General features: G+C 35.5%; 1 protein-coding gene across 2 annotated transcripts in view; it reads right to left on the bottom strand.

Moving 5' to 3' along the window:
- ITGBL1 (integrin subunit beta like 1) overlaps window positions 1–14,967 on the bottom strand; it is a 248,587-nt gene that overhangs the window by 136,412 nt on the left and 97,208 nt on the right. The gene's annotated exons all lie outside the window — the stretch shown is intronic.

The raw sequence follows: 14,967 nt of genomic DNA, 5'->3' as shown, positions 1-14,967 counted from the left end.
GTATTGAAATTTATGGATATATTATATACCAACTTCAGTAATATGGTCATAAAATATGTATATATTTTGTTTCATGTTCATCCACCTCCACAGAAATTTCTCAATCTTCAATGTTCTCAATAGTCATTTTGCTTTAATGTATGTTGTTTTCATTGTTGTGATCAGTAACGTTATTAAGTACTGCTTGATGAAGCCCACTAGTTTTTACTGATTGCACATTAGTCTGACAGAAGTACAAAACATGTGCAGTACTTAGTCCTTGTCCTCAAAGAACTTACAAACTTCAAAGTCAAGGCTAATACACAAAGAAGCTGATGTGATTTCAGCCAAAAGTGATTGTCACCTTGAGTTAAGTTGAGCGATATAGTCTGTGACCTATAGACATAAGAGTAGAGACTTTCTGGACTTTCTTGACAGTTAACTGGCCCTTGAAAGTTGAACAGGTTTTGAATGAGTTACAGTAAGAGTGTACATACATTACTCAAGACAATACTACTATGTCTAAATGTCTAAAATTCACAGGCCACATGAAGTCATGCATCCGATTCAACATGGTAGCTGAAATCCAAGGGATAAGGTCCAGATGGTGGGTCAGTACGAACGGCTTGGAAGCTGCCCATCTGGGCATGTTCGGCAGAGCCTGAATCTGTGATTGGCTGTGACTTTAAAACTGCTCGTTATGTGTCCCAGTCCATGTAAATGTTCCTATTTCTGTTGCATTTATAAAATTAATTATTCTATTTTATAAACAAAACCTTGCAAGTATCTTAATTGAAATCCATTCTATTCGGTACACATTGCTTCGTCACATTGATTGCATCATTTTGCATTCCTACCTGGCCCTACAAGATACTGTCAATCTTGGCCAACTGGGTATCATTTATAAGCAAAAGTGATCTTCCTGTCAACCACCTAGACTATTTATAAAAGCATTAAGCCAAATTCCTGCAGTGGCTAAGGCTCTTTGATAAATCAACTATCTTGAAAACTGTGTTGATTCTTAAATAACATTAGTGTATTAGGTTGAACCATATGGAATGGCCACTTTCATAAGTTGAATATCAGCTGTTTCTTAAGGTTCCATGCCAATAAACAGTCTTCATATAAACATTAAAGAAAATAGAAATGATTTAGAAGATAAAGCATTATGGTAGCAATAATTTGGTGAATCAAGAATGAAAGACTACTTAACGTGATTTTTTAAATTTTATATTGAATAGGACATCTTAGATCCTAAAGCATACACAATAGAGATGGGAAGTAACTGTGGGTCAAAGGTAACATCTTTTTAAAGGTTAGAAGGTTAAAAACAGAAAGATGGGGGAAAATAAACAAAATGTATACAAGATAGGGAGAGATGCATCCCTTCCAAACTGACCCAATGAAGCATCAATAGAAGCAATATTCTAAGTAGCTTATCCCCTGAAGTGAGTTCATGGAGGCTCAGTTTCATGAAACTCTCTTAACAGAAGATTCTAGAGTAAAATAAACACGGAAAAGAGTCTGCTATCTTCTGTTTTAATGTATCATGATATACATCAGCACACTAATGAGCCTCATATGTCCTATCATGAAAAATATTTTTAATTTTTTTTAGCTTAGAATTTGCAAAACTTTGGCTAGGAGGCCCCATTTTCTCATAACCCATATTAGCATCTTAGGCACATGCTTAAACTAACACTGTGTCAGACACTGTAATGTGTTTTCAGCTTCTTCCTTAGCATCTGTTTGGAGGCAAAGATGACAGCTAATGTCAGACAGGGCCATCTGCCTTTACATTCTTTCTAAACCTTATGCCCAGTAAGGGTTCCATGATTCATTTTCTTCCATTTAGGAAAACTCATTGAATAGGAATTGATTTCTGACTGTCAAGAATTATCAAATAGCCTGTGTAACCTTGTTTAAAGATAGATATATATTTAAAAAATAGTATTCAGATTACTTTTTACAATTTTTTCTAAGGTTAGTAAGAGCTTTACCAGACCTTGGGGGATTAGGTTGCCATATTATTGTGGCAAGGTAATCTATCTTACAGTGTTAATAATATGGCTTCAGAAAACACCTCATTTTTCAAAATAATTTATTTGTTGTGTGTTAGTTTCCTGAATCTTCCATAACAAAGCACCACAAACTCGGTAGCTTAAAAAAACAGAAATTTATTCTCTCACAGTGATGAAGGCTGGAACCTGAAATCAGGTTGGTTAGTTCTGGAGGACCTGAGGGAGAAATTGTTCCATGCTTCTCTCCTGGTTGTTGGTGGTTGCTGGTAATCTTGGGCATTACCTGGCTTATGGCAGTGTAACTCTGCTCTGATGATACTGCATATCCTTTCATATGCTTATTTGCAATACATCTATCTTCTTTTGCCCATTTTGTATTGAAATTTCAGTCATTTTTTATATATGAATATATAATATATATAATTATATATACATATGTACACATACACCTATACCTATATTTCTATATATATGTTTATAAATTTATATATACATGTATATGTATGTTTATCCTGGATGCAAGTTCATTGCCATATATATGTATATATAAAAACATATATATGTATATCAACATATATATACACATATATGCACATATATATATCCAGGATACATATGTGTATACACACATAAATTGCTATATATACATTTACGTATGGATATATATGTATACAAATTGTGTATACATATATATGTACGTATATCCTGGATAGAAGTTCATTGTCACAAATGTAATTTGCAAATATTCTCTCCCAATTTGTGACTTGCCTTTTGTTCTATTAACAATATCTTTTGAAGAGTAAAAGGTTTTGATCTTAATCCAATTTATCAAGTTTTTTCTTTAATAGTTGTTTTTGTGGTATCTACCTGAAAAACCTTTGCCTAACTCCAGACTTATTCTTCTGCTACAACCACAGTCTTGATTACTGTAATTTATAGTAAGTATGGAAATCCAGTATTCTGAGAACTCCAACTCTGTTCTTTCTAGAAATTATTTTGGCTTTTGTAGTTCCTTTCTTTATATAAATTCTAGAATCAGTATGTTGACATCAGCAAAAAAGCTTGCACAGATTTTGATAGGGATTGCATTGAATCTATAGATAAAAGTAGAGAGAATTGCCAATCTCAACAATATTTAGTCTGTAAAAACAGTGAAATACATTGGTTGAGTTTTTAATGTTGTACCAGACTTGCATCTTGAGACATACCTCATTTGGTTGTTAAGTATTGTATTTTTATGTATTTATATATTGGATTCCATTTACTAATATTCTATTAAAGATTTGGTGGTCTATGTTTAGAAATCATACTGGCATGTAGTTTTGTTTGTTGTAAGGTCTTTGTCTACTTTTAGGATAAGGAAAATGTTGCCCTAATGAAGTGATTTGAAATGTATTCTCTAATCTCCTAGTTTTTGGAAGAGGTAGTATAGAATTAGCATTATTTTATCCTTAAGGGTTTGGTAGAATTTGCTAGTAAAATCATAGGAGCCTAGAATATTCCTTTTTACAAATGTTTAACTATGATTCACTTTGCTTGACCAATATTGGGCTATTCAAGTTATCTATTTCTTTTTAATTCATTTTGGCAAATTGTGTCTTTCAAGAACTTGGCCCATTTCATTTAAGTTCCTGAACTTAACGGGCATAGACCTGCTGATATCATAAGCTTACTATCTTTTTAACATGCACAGTGTTGGACATTATGTATGCTATTTCATACTGATGCTGGTAGTATTTGTATGTCTTATATGTTTCTTGATCAGTCTGCTTAAAAATAAATCAATTTTATTGTTATTTTCAAATAATCAGCTTTTGGTTTTGCTGACTTTCTTTATTGTTTTTCTCTTTTCAATTTCACTAATTTTTTCTCTTATCTTTATTATTTTTCTTCCTTCTCCTGTATTTGGATTTAATTAGGTCTTTTTTCTATTTTCTAGGGTAGAAGTATAAATTAATTTTAAACACTTATTCTGTTCTAACATAAACATTTAATTCTGTAAATTTTTCTCTAAGTACTATGTTAGCTGCAATCCACAAATTTTTGATGTTATATTTTTATTTTCATTCAGTTAAATATTTTTATTTATAAATTGTTTTATTTTCATTCACTAAAATATTTTTAATATCCCTTGAGATTTCCTATTGACCTACAGGTTATGTAGCAGTGTGTTGTTTAAATTTTTTTCAGATCTATTTCTGTAATTTCTAGTTTAATCACATTATTATACGATCATACAGTTTCTTTTAAATTTCTGAAGGCTTCTATTATGACCCAGATGATCTATCTTGTTCAATTTTCCTTATGCATTTTAAAATAATGTATCTTCTGTTGTTCTATAAATGTCAATTTGGTCAAGCTGGTATTAGTTTTGTTCAGGTTTTCTATATCCTAATTCTCTATCTACTTGTTCTGTCGACTATGATAAAGGAGCACTGACATCGACTACAATTGTGGATTTCTTCCCCCTTCAGTCTGTCATTTTTAAAATTTATGTATTTTGAAATGCTTTATGTGCATATATATTTAGCATTTTTAAACTTAGGATATAATTACTTTTTCATTGTGTAATATCTGTCTTTATCCCTGATATTATTTCTTGTCCTAAAGCCTACTTTGTCTAATATCAGTAAAGTTGATCCAGTTTTCATCTGACAGGTGTTTGCATAGAATACCTTTCCCATTCATTTATATTTAACCTGTCAATGTCTTATCTTTAAAGTGGTTTCTTATAGATTAGTCATGTCTCAGTTTTTATACAATCTGACAATCTCTATCTTTTAACCGGTTAGTTTAAAGAGGTCACATTTAACATGATTTTTTTACATTGCTGGATATAAATCTACCAACTTTCTAAACAATTTTCATTAGCTTTATCAGTTCTTGTTTTTGCCTCTTTTTTCTGCTTTCTGTTTTCTTTATTGAGCATTGTTTTTTTATTCTATATCCTCTACTATTTGTATACTTTGATTTTTAGTGGTTGTCCTATTGTATACATTACATATCTTTAATCAACCAGAGTTTACATTCAAATAATATTGTACCACTTTACGTGTAATTTAAGGAACTTAAAACATTAAATTCCCAGCTCTTTCCTCTCATTCTTTGTGCCATTTTACTTATGCATAAACACACACACGTTTCCTATAGACACACAATCTACTGCCATTTTGTTTTAAACAGTTATTTTTAGAGCAGCTAAAAATAAAACTATAATGCTATTATACTTTAATTTATTCAATTTCCATTGCTCTTCATTTCTTTGTTTAGATTCAAATTTGTCAAGTATCACATTCCTTTTGTCTAAAGAACTTCCTTTACATTTATTTAGGGTAGGTCTGCTGTAATGAATAGTCTCATAAAAATCCTTAATTGTTTTCATGTTTGGAATATACTTTTTGCTGGATATAGAATTCAATGCTAACATCTATCTCTTTCAGGCCTTCAAATACATCACTTCATTTTCCCCAAGCTTGCATGGTTTCTGACAAGAAGTCCCCTGTCATTACTATCTTTGTTCCTCTGCATATAATGTTTCTTTTTCTGTAACTGCCTGTAAGAGTTTGTTTGTTTTTGTGTTTGGTAATTTGAAAATGATAAGTCTACCTCTTTGTTTTTGTGTGATATGTATTCTTCGTTATTTTTCTATGTTGAGCTTTCATTTATTTATGTTCCTGTTTCCTTCCCATAGCTGCCATGGATACTCACAAGTGCTCTAAGAGCAAGAAGATTTATTACCCTTCCCCCAACAGTAAAAGACTTTGTTTTATAGGGGAAATAGGTACCAAAGTGTCCGGATAGTTTCATGATCATCCTGGAGGAGTTGCTCCTCTCTTCCTTGAGTTCCCCACTTCCTGGATCTGTTTTCAAAAGCATCCTCCAATCCTTTCTGAGAGCTCAATGGGATTTATAGACACAAATCTGAAGAGGATGTGGACTCTCTCAAATTCTGCAGCACCCCGGGGTTTCATGCTCATTCACAAGGGCACGTTTGGCCGCTAACAACTTTTCCACCACCCTTCTCAGTGCCTAATTGTGTCCACCCAGCTAAGTCCGAGCTCATTTCTCTCTCCCTTCATCTGCCTATCTATCTCCAGATTTTGGGCCAGTTGCTTTTCCTGTGACTTCAGATCTTAGATGAATTCAGAAACACATGGGGATTTTTAATTGTCCCACTTTTCTTCAATGTAAGAATGGGAATCACACTTTGTAACTTTCTACATCCCTAAGTGGAAACCAGAATCTTACAGCCACTTTGCAAATAAGTTCATTAAGGATAAAGAATAACTAGAGCTCACATCCCCAACACCTGTGATGCTACACAGCCCTGCATTTACATGTATATTGGAAATAATCAATTATAGCTCAGAGATTGTAAATACAAAAAAAAAAGATAACTCGAGTTACTTGTATTTGTCTTTTTAACCACTTGGAATGTTTATTTGTTTTTACATTTTAAAACAGCATACAGAGGGATGTAATGTGTAACTTTTGATGTAGGTGTAAATTTTTGTTCATGTATAAATTATTTAACTTAATTTTATATCTTTTAAAAGTAAATGTATTATTCTACACACATTATAATGTGTTTTAAGACTAAAAATAAATGTTAAAAATTTGATTGTTAATTATTTTTTCACGATTACTACTGGCAACAATTTTATCCATAGAGAAGGACAGATATTAAAAATTTATTCTCTCTGTGCATCAAATAAGCTAGGTGTACCACTGCTACAGCCTCATAATAACCTTGAAATAGAGGTATTTTAATTTGAACACTTAGTTGACTCTGCCAGCTAAAATCCATTTGCTTTGTTCAAATATGTAAATTCCCAAAACCTGTTTTGTGTCCTATTTTCCAGGGTATTCAAATATGCTCAGTTTATAATAGATAAACTCAATTTTTCTCTAGTCATTTTTGAGCCACCACAGATTCCTAAGCCTTCTCTAGTAATAAGAAACAAAGAAACTATGTCACATTCTAAGAAAAAATTGTGAAATAATTATTTATCTGATATTACAATTATTTCATGATTTGAGACAGAAACTACACCATTTTTAAGACAGGGCACCAGTCCCTGGCTTGCTTCTCAAGCTGAGAAAAAAAAAAAAAAAAAAAAAAAGTTCCTTAGATATTTCTGCTTTTCATTCCTGAGAACACTTTCATGTGGACAATAGAAGGTTCCACTGCCTCGAAATTAAAAGGTCTCTACTCTTGTCCTGCCTGGACACTAACTAGCTATGTAATCTTGACAGGAAAATAAAAAAGAAGAGAAGAAAGGGAAACTAATAATTATTGGCTTCCAGTACTATGATGAGTACTTTATGCAAACTAGTCTGATTTTCATAATGAGCCAATAAGATGGGCTTTGTTTTTCCATTCTACAAGTGAGAAGACTGAGCAGAGTTTAAGTAGTTTGGTTTGGCTCAAGGTCATATAGCTGGTAAGCTCAAAAGCTACGTTTTTCCCATGACAGCCAACATTATCTGTTTAGTTCTGGAATTTAGCAATGGACTTGAAAGGACTCTTCTGCTCTAGGAAAAGTGGTGCTAGCAAAAGCTATGGATTGGTTGTTTGATAGCACTGGTTTCATTTTTACTGTTTCTTTTGAAACACACATGCTTAGAACTGGATTATTCATAATGCTTGGTAAAAGAACTATAACAGTAAACTTATTGAACTTCACCATTTAAAACTGAATAATGCTAAAACTGGTACATAAAATAATTCAGAAACTAGTCATGAAATTTTTCTTGAGCTACCTCACTGTGCTCATGTGCAAAATTAAGAGATTGGATTGAACTGCCCCAAGATTCCCTTCATCTTGAAAATCCCATACTATACCCTCAATTATTTTCTTTTTCTCGTAACAAAGTAGTATTTTCAAATTGGGCACTTAACCTATTAAAACAAAGGGGTGACAGACATCAATTTATTGTGATCAGATCTTGTTTGCTACTAAAATCAATGATAACACAGTTAAAATTCTATGTGTCATTCAAAGTATCCATTAAAATATTGCAGATAATCAAGATATGTTTATTGTTAAGGTGCATTTGAATTCATACTACTAAAACTGGGGGCTGTAAATATTAGAATTCTAATAACCTGTGACTGAAGGATGAAGCTGAAATTACAGTAAAGCAAAATACAATATTTTGGCTGAACTTAGAAAATTTTATAAAGTCAAACATATATTCAAGTGTATCAGATTCATGAAAGTTACATAAACACACACACACAAATACAAATACACAAACACTAGTTTGGGATTCAGGAAACCTCTAGGTGTTAGTATAGATGATGTCACTGCCAGCTCTGTGGACTTCAGCCAGCTGGTTAATCTTTTAATGTTTCTGGTCCCAATATTTATGTCTGGTAAATTAAAAATGTATATGAGATCAGAATTTCTTGAGAGAGGCAAGGCCTTTAAGAGGGTATCTGAATTTTTTCTTCCTCTGTCCTGTTTCATCCACATAAATCCCAAAAACTTGGTGATGCTTTCCCTACCAGAGAATCCATGATAATAAAAGAGAGTATGGCATATCTCAGGTGTCCTGAGAAGGGAACGAGAGAAAGGGAAGACCACTAGATTTGATGACAGACATTCTCCGTTCTCTTTGTCACCTTCCAGCTTTCAGTTCTAAGACTCTATTTGTCAGAAATCTTTTAAAAACATTTTAGATTCAGGGGGTTACCTGTGCATGCTTGTTACATGGGTATATTGTCTAATGGTGGGGACTGAGCTTCTAGTGCACCCATTGTCCAAATAATGAACATTATATCCAAAAGGTCACCTTTCAACCTCCACCTCCTCCCTCCCTCCCCCTTTTTGGAGTCCCCAGTGTCTATTACGTCAATCTTTATATCCCTGTGTACCCATTAGTTAGCTCATTCTCTTATAAGTGAGAACATGCAATATCTGACTTTCTGCTGTATCAGAAATCTTTAAAGATTCCTCCACCTCTTTTGCAATAAAAACAATCCTCACTTTAGTTTCTTCCTTGGTCTTTTGCCTTTTCGTTGGGCTTCTTTTTTTTTTTTTCTTAAGACGGAGTTCGTGGCACTATCTCATCTCACTGCAACCTTCGCCTCCCGGGTTCAAGCAATTCTCCTGCCTTAGTCTCACAAGTAGCTGGGACTACAGGAGTGCACCACCATGCCTGGCTAATTTTTGTAGTTTTAGTAGAAATGGGGTTTCACCATTTTAGCTAGAATGGTCTCAATCTCTTGACCTCATGATCCGCCCCCCTCGGCCTCCCAAAGTGCTGGGATTACAGGCGTGAGCCACCACGCCCAGTCCCTTGTGGGGCATTTTATTTAAGAGAGTCTGTTAGCATCAGATACACCAAATGACAGAAGCCTCTCAAGCCGGAGAACTTAACATCTACCAATATTTATTGGTCAATGCAAGTGAACTTCATAATCAAACAGGAATACAAGACTCTTGAAATGTTGTATCCAGAATTGGATACCCGAGATAAGTGAAATCTCCCCAGTTTTACTGAAAAAGAAAAATGCAGCTTCACAAATCACTCTTACTTCCTCCCTCACTGTAGAGGGAGGAAACTATGTCATATCTAGAATTCTAAGAAAAGATCATGAAAGAATTCTTTATCTGATATTATAATTATTCCATGGTTTGAGATAGAAACCTGACCATTTTTAATACAGAGGCACAAGGAATCTGGCTAAATGAAGAAATACAGGCACATTTATGTGTGCATATATGTGTCTATGTATTCACATATGTATGTAAGTATATGCACAGGAGATCAGCAAGGCTATAAACTTTATCTTTTAAATGGTGACTCAAAGCAAAAGCATTGCATAATGAGATGATATTTAACACTCCTCCCAATGTTGAAAGTGTTTTTCAGAACTCTTTGAATGTGCATCTTTGATAAACATTAATAACATTCTTCATCTGACAGTGCTGCTGCGTTCTTCATCCTAAGTTCCACTGGTTGCCTAAGGAGCAATCTCTGCCCACAGCCTTATTCCCCATTCCCCAGCAGGAGCTGTGCACCAGCATGGCACCGCTCTGTCTGTCCCATGAGGAGGAATAGGCAGGGCTGTGGAGTGCAGGCTCCAGTGACAGACTGCTTGGCTCAGATTCTGCTTGTATGACTTGCTCACTATGTAACTTTAGGCAACTATTTAATCCATCATACTAGTTTGCTAAGAACTGCCATAACAAAGTCCCACAAATTGAGTAACTCCAGACAACAGAAGTGTTTTGTCTCATATTTCTTGAGACTAGAAATCCCAAACCAGGTGTGAACAGGACCAGGGTCTCTTGAGACTCTGAGTAGAATCCTTCGTTGCCTTATTTTGGCTTCTTGCAGTGACCTACATTTCTTGGAGTTCCTCAGCTCGCAGTTGAATCACTCCGATCTCTGCCTCTCCAATCATTCCAATTACATGGCATTCTCCAGTCATGTCTCTGTATGTCTCTTCTTCTTCTTCTTTTTTTGTTTTTTTTTGAGACGAATTTCCTTCTTGTTGCCCAGGCTGGAGTGCAATGGCTCAGCCTCCCGACTAGCTGGGATTACAAGCATGTGCCACCACCCCTGGCTAATTTTGTATTTTTAGTAGAGACAGGGTTTCTCCATGTTGGTCAGGCTAGTCTCGAACTCCTGACCTCAGGTGATCCACCTACCTTGGCCTCCCAAAGTGCTGGGATTACAAGAATGAGCCACCATGCCCGGCCTCTTTTCTTCTTCTTATAAGGATACCAGCCATATTGGATTAAGGGCCCACTTTACTCCAGTATGATCTCAACTTAATAAATTATCTCTGCAAGGCCCAATTTCCAAGTAAGATCACATCCTGAGGTACTGGGTGTTAGAACTTCAACACATCTTTTGGGCAGACACAATTCAACTCATAACACCTCTCATGATCTCTGCTTCTTCCTTTGTGAAAAAGAAGCTAATAATAGCACGTCGCTCAGAGAGCTGTTAAAGGTACAGAATGAGTCAGTACCCACAAAGCACTTAGAACACTGCTTATCAATAAAATGATAGCTATTACCATCCACACTGAAAGTGTTTGGAGAGCAGGTTTCCCTAACACAACTGTCCTGACCATCACAACCCTAAACTTAAATAAAGAAGTACTTTTGCAGAACGAAATAAAGGACATTAAGTGCAAATTCTGAGTCTGAGTCCTTCTCTCATATAGCACACAAAAATCCCTAATCAAATACTAATAGCGCATCTGGGTTACAGAGATATGAAATTTTCCCGGAGAATGTCCATAAAACTAACAGACAAATTACTAAGAGATGAATTCAAAATCAATTGGAGCCAGGTAAGAATTTAAAGACTTTAAAGTGCTAACCAATGTTTTATCTATATAAAAACATACACACACATATAAAACACTGAAATACATGCACATATATTTTCTTGTGTGTATTGTCAGTAAATTATTTTAAGGTTCCTAAATGCCATCCCTTCTCATATCCATATTATACCTTGACATCAGCTGCCTTTGGAAAAGCAACAGAAACATAACCAACAGCAAAAATTCATTTTTCTGTGTTTTTCATCTTTAGAGCAAAGGTCCTGATACAAACTGGTGGTTTACAAAAGTAGGGCCCTCACTGAAGGAGTTTAAAAAAAAAATTTGGTATACAAGAAGAAAACACTGGAATTAATACTTATGCTTATTTTTGTTTTATCTTTAAAAACGTTTATTTTGCACATTTTATGTGCACAACATGTTGATGTAAAATACGCCTATATAAATTATAAATGAATATGCATATATGTGTAAATTTCACTTCTGATGTATAATCAAAAAAGTTTTGAATTGAGGTAAGCATAGGTTTGCAAAGCCATAAGAAAAATTCCATTTTTTAAGCTGGGTGATGAACACACAATATTAATATCATTATTTTTTATACTTTAGGATAACATTTCACTCAAAAATTTTAAAAAGGAAAAAACATATATGTTACAGTCTTTCTATAAGCAATAATATTAAAGATGTTGTTTAACAATGATGGTGTTTTGGGATTTCAATGATATCAAGAGATCTTACAACTCATAGTATCCTGACATATTTGCAAGTCACTGCCTGGGGAAGACAAAGTAATACTAATCTTTGCAAGCCGAGGGGCTGTGAAGAGCCAATAGAATGTAACTACTGACTATTTAAATGAAAAGGACACTATTATTCAGAAAAATGTTACGCCAGTATGAGAAATGTATAGAATTGTGTGGCACTCCACAAAAGGGCCCTGTCCCCTGCCCCACCCCAGGAGGGGTGAAGTACAGACAGGGAAAGACAGAGCCTGAAGTCCAATCTGCACATCCCTGGAGAGGATTTGCAAATTTTCTCTGAATCATCTCAGAACAATTTCAACAGAATAAACTTGTGGCTGTTGATGCCACAAGTGCCTGACCTAGGCCACCAAGTGTCCCATACACCCAGCATGGCTCAGGAGAACAACCATAATTGCTTCAAAGGAAGGTTGCTATCCAAAGAGGGCCTATGGTGAGAACAAGTAGATGGGCCCAAAAGGACTGTCAACCACTGACCACATGGGAAATACAGATGTCATCGTGTAAGACAGTAACTAGAAAAATGAGACACAAGCAGGGACCAGGTAACAGTGACAAAGCCCTGTGAGCTGTGAGCAGTTTACTCCCAAGGATTATTGTCTTGACTCCAGGGAAAACCCACATTGATTGAGAGTAACCTGAATGGAATTTAATAACATTCTGTTATCAGCAGACTGAGAGCTGTTATGGGCTAAGTTGTGTCCCCCTACAATTCATATTTTGAAAACTTAAACCCTAGTATCACAGAATGTGACATTATTTGGAAATAGGGTGGTTGTAGACAGAATTAGTTGAGATCACACTGGATTAGGTGGGCCCTTAATATGATATGACTGATATTCTTATAAAAACGGGAAACCTTGACCGGGCACAGTGACTCACGCCTGTAATCCCAGAACTTTGGGAGACTGAGACAGGAGGATCACCTGAGGTTGGGAATTAGAGACCAGCCTGACCAACATGGAGAAACCCTGTCTCTACTAAAAATACAAAAGTAGCCGGGTGTGGTGGTGCACGCCTGTAATTCCAGCTACTTGCGAGGTTGAGGCAGTAGAACCGCTTGAACCCAGGAGGCGGAGGTTGCGGTGAGCGGAGACAGCACCCTTGGACTTCTGCCTGGGTAATGAGAGACACGCTGTCTGAAAAAAGGGGGGGAAATCTGGACACAGCAGCAGGCACACAGAGAACGCCTTGTGAAGATGAAGGCAGGGATCGAGGTGATGTGTCTACAAACCAAGGGTCATCAGCTGCCAGAAGCTCCCAAGGGAGCATGGAACAGAGCCTCTCTCACAACCCTCAGGACGAACCAAGCCTGCCAACACTTTGATCTCAGCCTTCTGGTCTCCAGAACAGTGTGACAAAAAAATTTCTGTAATTCAAAACCACCCCATTTGTGGAACTTTGTTATAGTAGCCCTTGCAAACCAAGGCAGAAACTCAACATACAGTCTTCAAAAATTACAGGAAAATGAAGATATATCATTTTGCATTTCTGAGTTTACAGTTTCAAAAAGTAATTGCCACACATTGACATATTCAATGCATTTTAATCTATATGCTTAAGAGGTGACCCCATAAATGAGGGTTGAAATTTATATGAATCTTGGCAGAAATAATTAAATCTGAATATTGTACCTGGCATACCCAGGGCCATCCTGAAAACTACATCGGAAGGCAAAAACTTCTGAACCAAAGTATATATTTCTCCTTGCTAAAGTGTGTCTAAAGGCAGTAGGGAAAAAAAGCAATAGAAATCTCCCATATAATGAAACACAGCTGAGGCAATCACTAAGTAACAGGCCAAATGCCTCTCTATGAGTTTTCTTTCTAATTCTACTTGGGATTCCTCCATTCCCCAAAGTTTGTTGTCTAAAAAACGAGACCACTTTCTTTGTCTGAAAAAAATGTCAGCCCTCTCCTATTAACAACCCTGCATCACTAAATTCCAGTGGGCTGTGTAAAGAATCCCCCACACAAAGCTTACAAATTATGCCTGAGGAGTAGATGTTTCATAGGCAGAGAGAACATTTTTACTGCTCCTTCAAATAAATTTGTGACATGGCTAAAACAAAGATTACCAATAATCACCTTATGCTCTACAAATGTTATGATCACTCAATTCTTTGGAATGTTATTTTCTCCTCACCCAGCTGGAAAGGAGAAGAGGAGAAGATTGCAATAATTTATTTTTCTTTCCTTCTCACTCAGTTCAAAATTAACAAACGTTTATATTTTGAGTTAACTTTATTGTAAATCCTCTAATTGCAATGACTTTTCTATTAACTCTAACTCCCTAGGGAACCGTCACTGTACGCTGTTGTAAAGTGGGTAGTTAATAAACGTTATTGACAGTTTGCTTGATCTGACTTAAAACAAGGCAATTATTCCCTTGAAAGCCAATAGAAGGACTTGAAGGCATGAGTTTTCCTACAAAACAAGATCAGCTATCTCAAAAACATCTGCACTTGGCATGGAGACTAAAGTGAGTTCACTGCTATTTATTCTTAAAAACTTCGTAACTCGTGAAGTAGCTCACAAGATTTACAAAGCAATTCATGGACAAGGGAAAAATATTTCAAATGAGTTGTCCCTTTTGATTCTATTTTTAAAAAACACCTAGATCAGTAGACAGAAAAATTAAATTGAGAATAAATCCATAGGCCAAGCAATATTTTGCAGGATATGATACCCTCTCTCTGCTCTGATGCCCCTATCTCATTTCTTGAGGACTATAAACTGGACATAGTTCATTCAACAAGTAGAACTCTCATAGAAATAATGTATTTTGGTAAACGGACTGAAAACTCTACTCAGGTGTATAGTTAAGGCAAGGTTGCTACAGTAGCCAGTATGCACAGATGTTTTGAAGCCATTTAAAACCAAGGCACTTGGAG

The sequence above is a fragment of the Chlorocebus sabaeus genome, chromosome 3 (assembly GCF_047675955.1).
Source record: "Chlorocebus sabaeus isolate Y175 chromosome 3, mChlSab1.0.hap1, whole genome shotgun sequence".
In the NCBI taxonomy this organism is placed as follows: domain Eukaryota; kingdom Metazoa; phylum Chordata; class Mammalia; order Primates; family Cercopithecidae; genus Chlorocebus; species Chlorocebus sabaeus.
The sequence above is the reverse complement of the archived record's forward strand: the minus strand, read 5'-3'. Positions and strand labels throughout refer to the sequence as shown.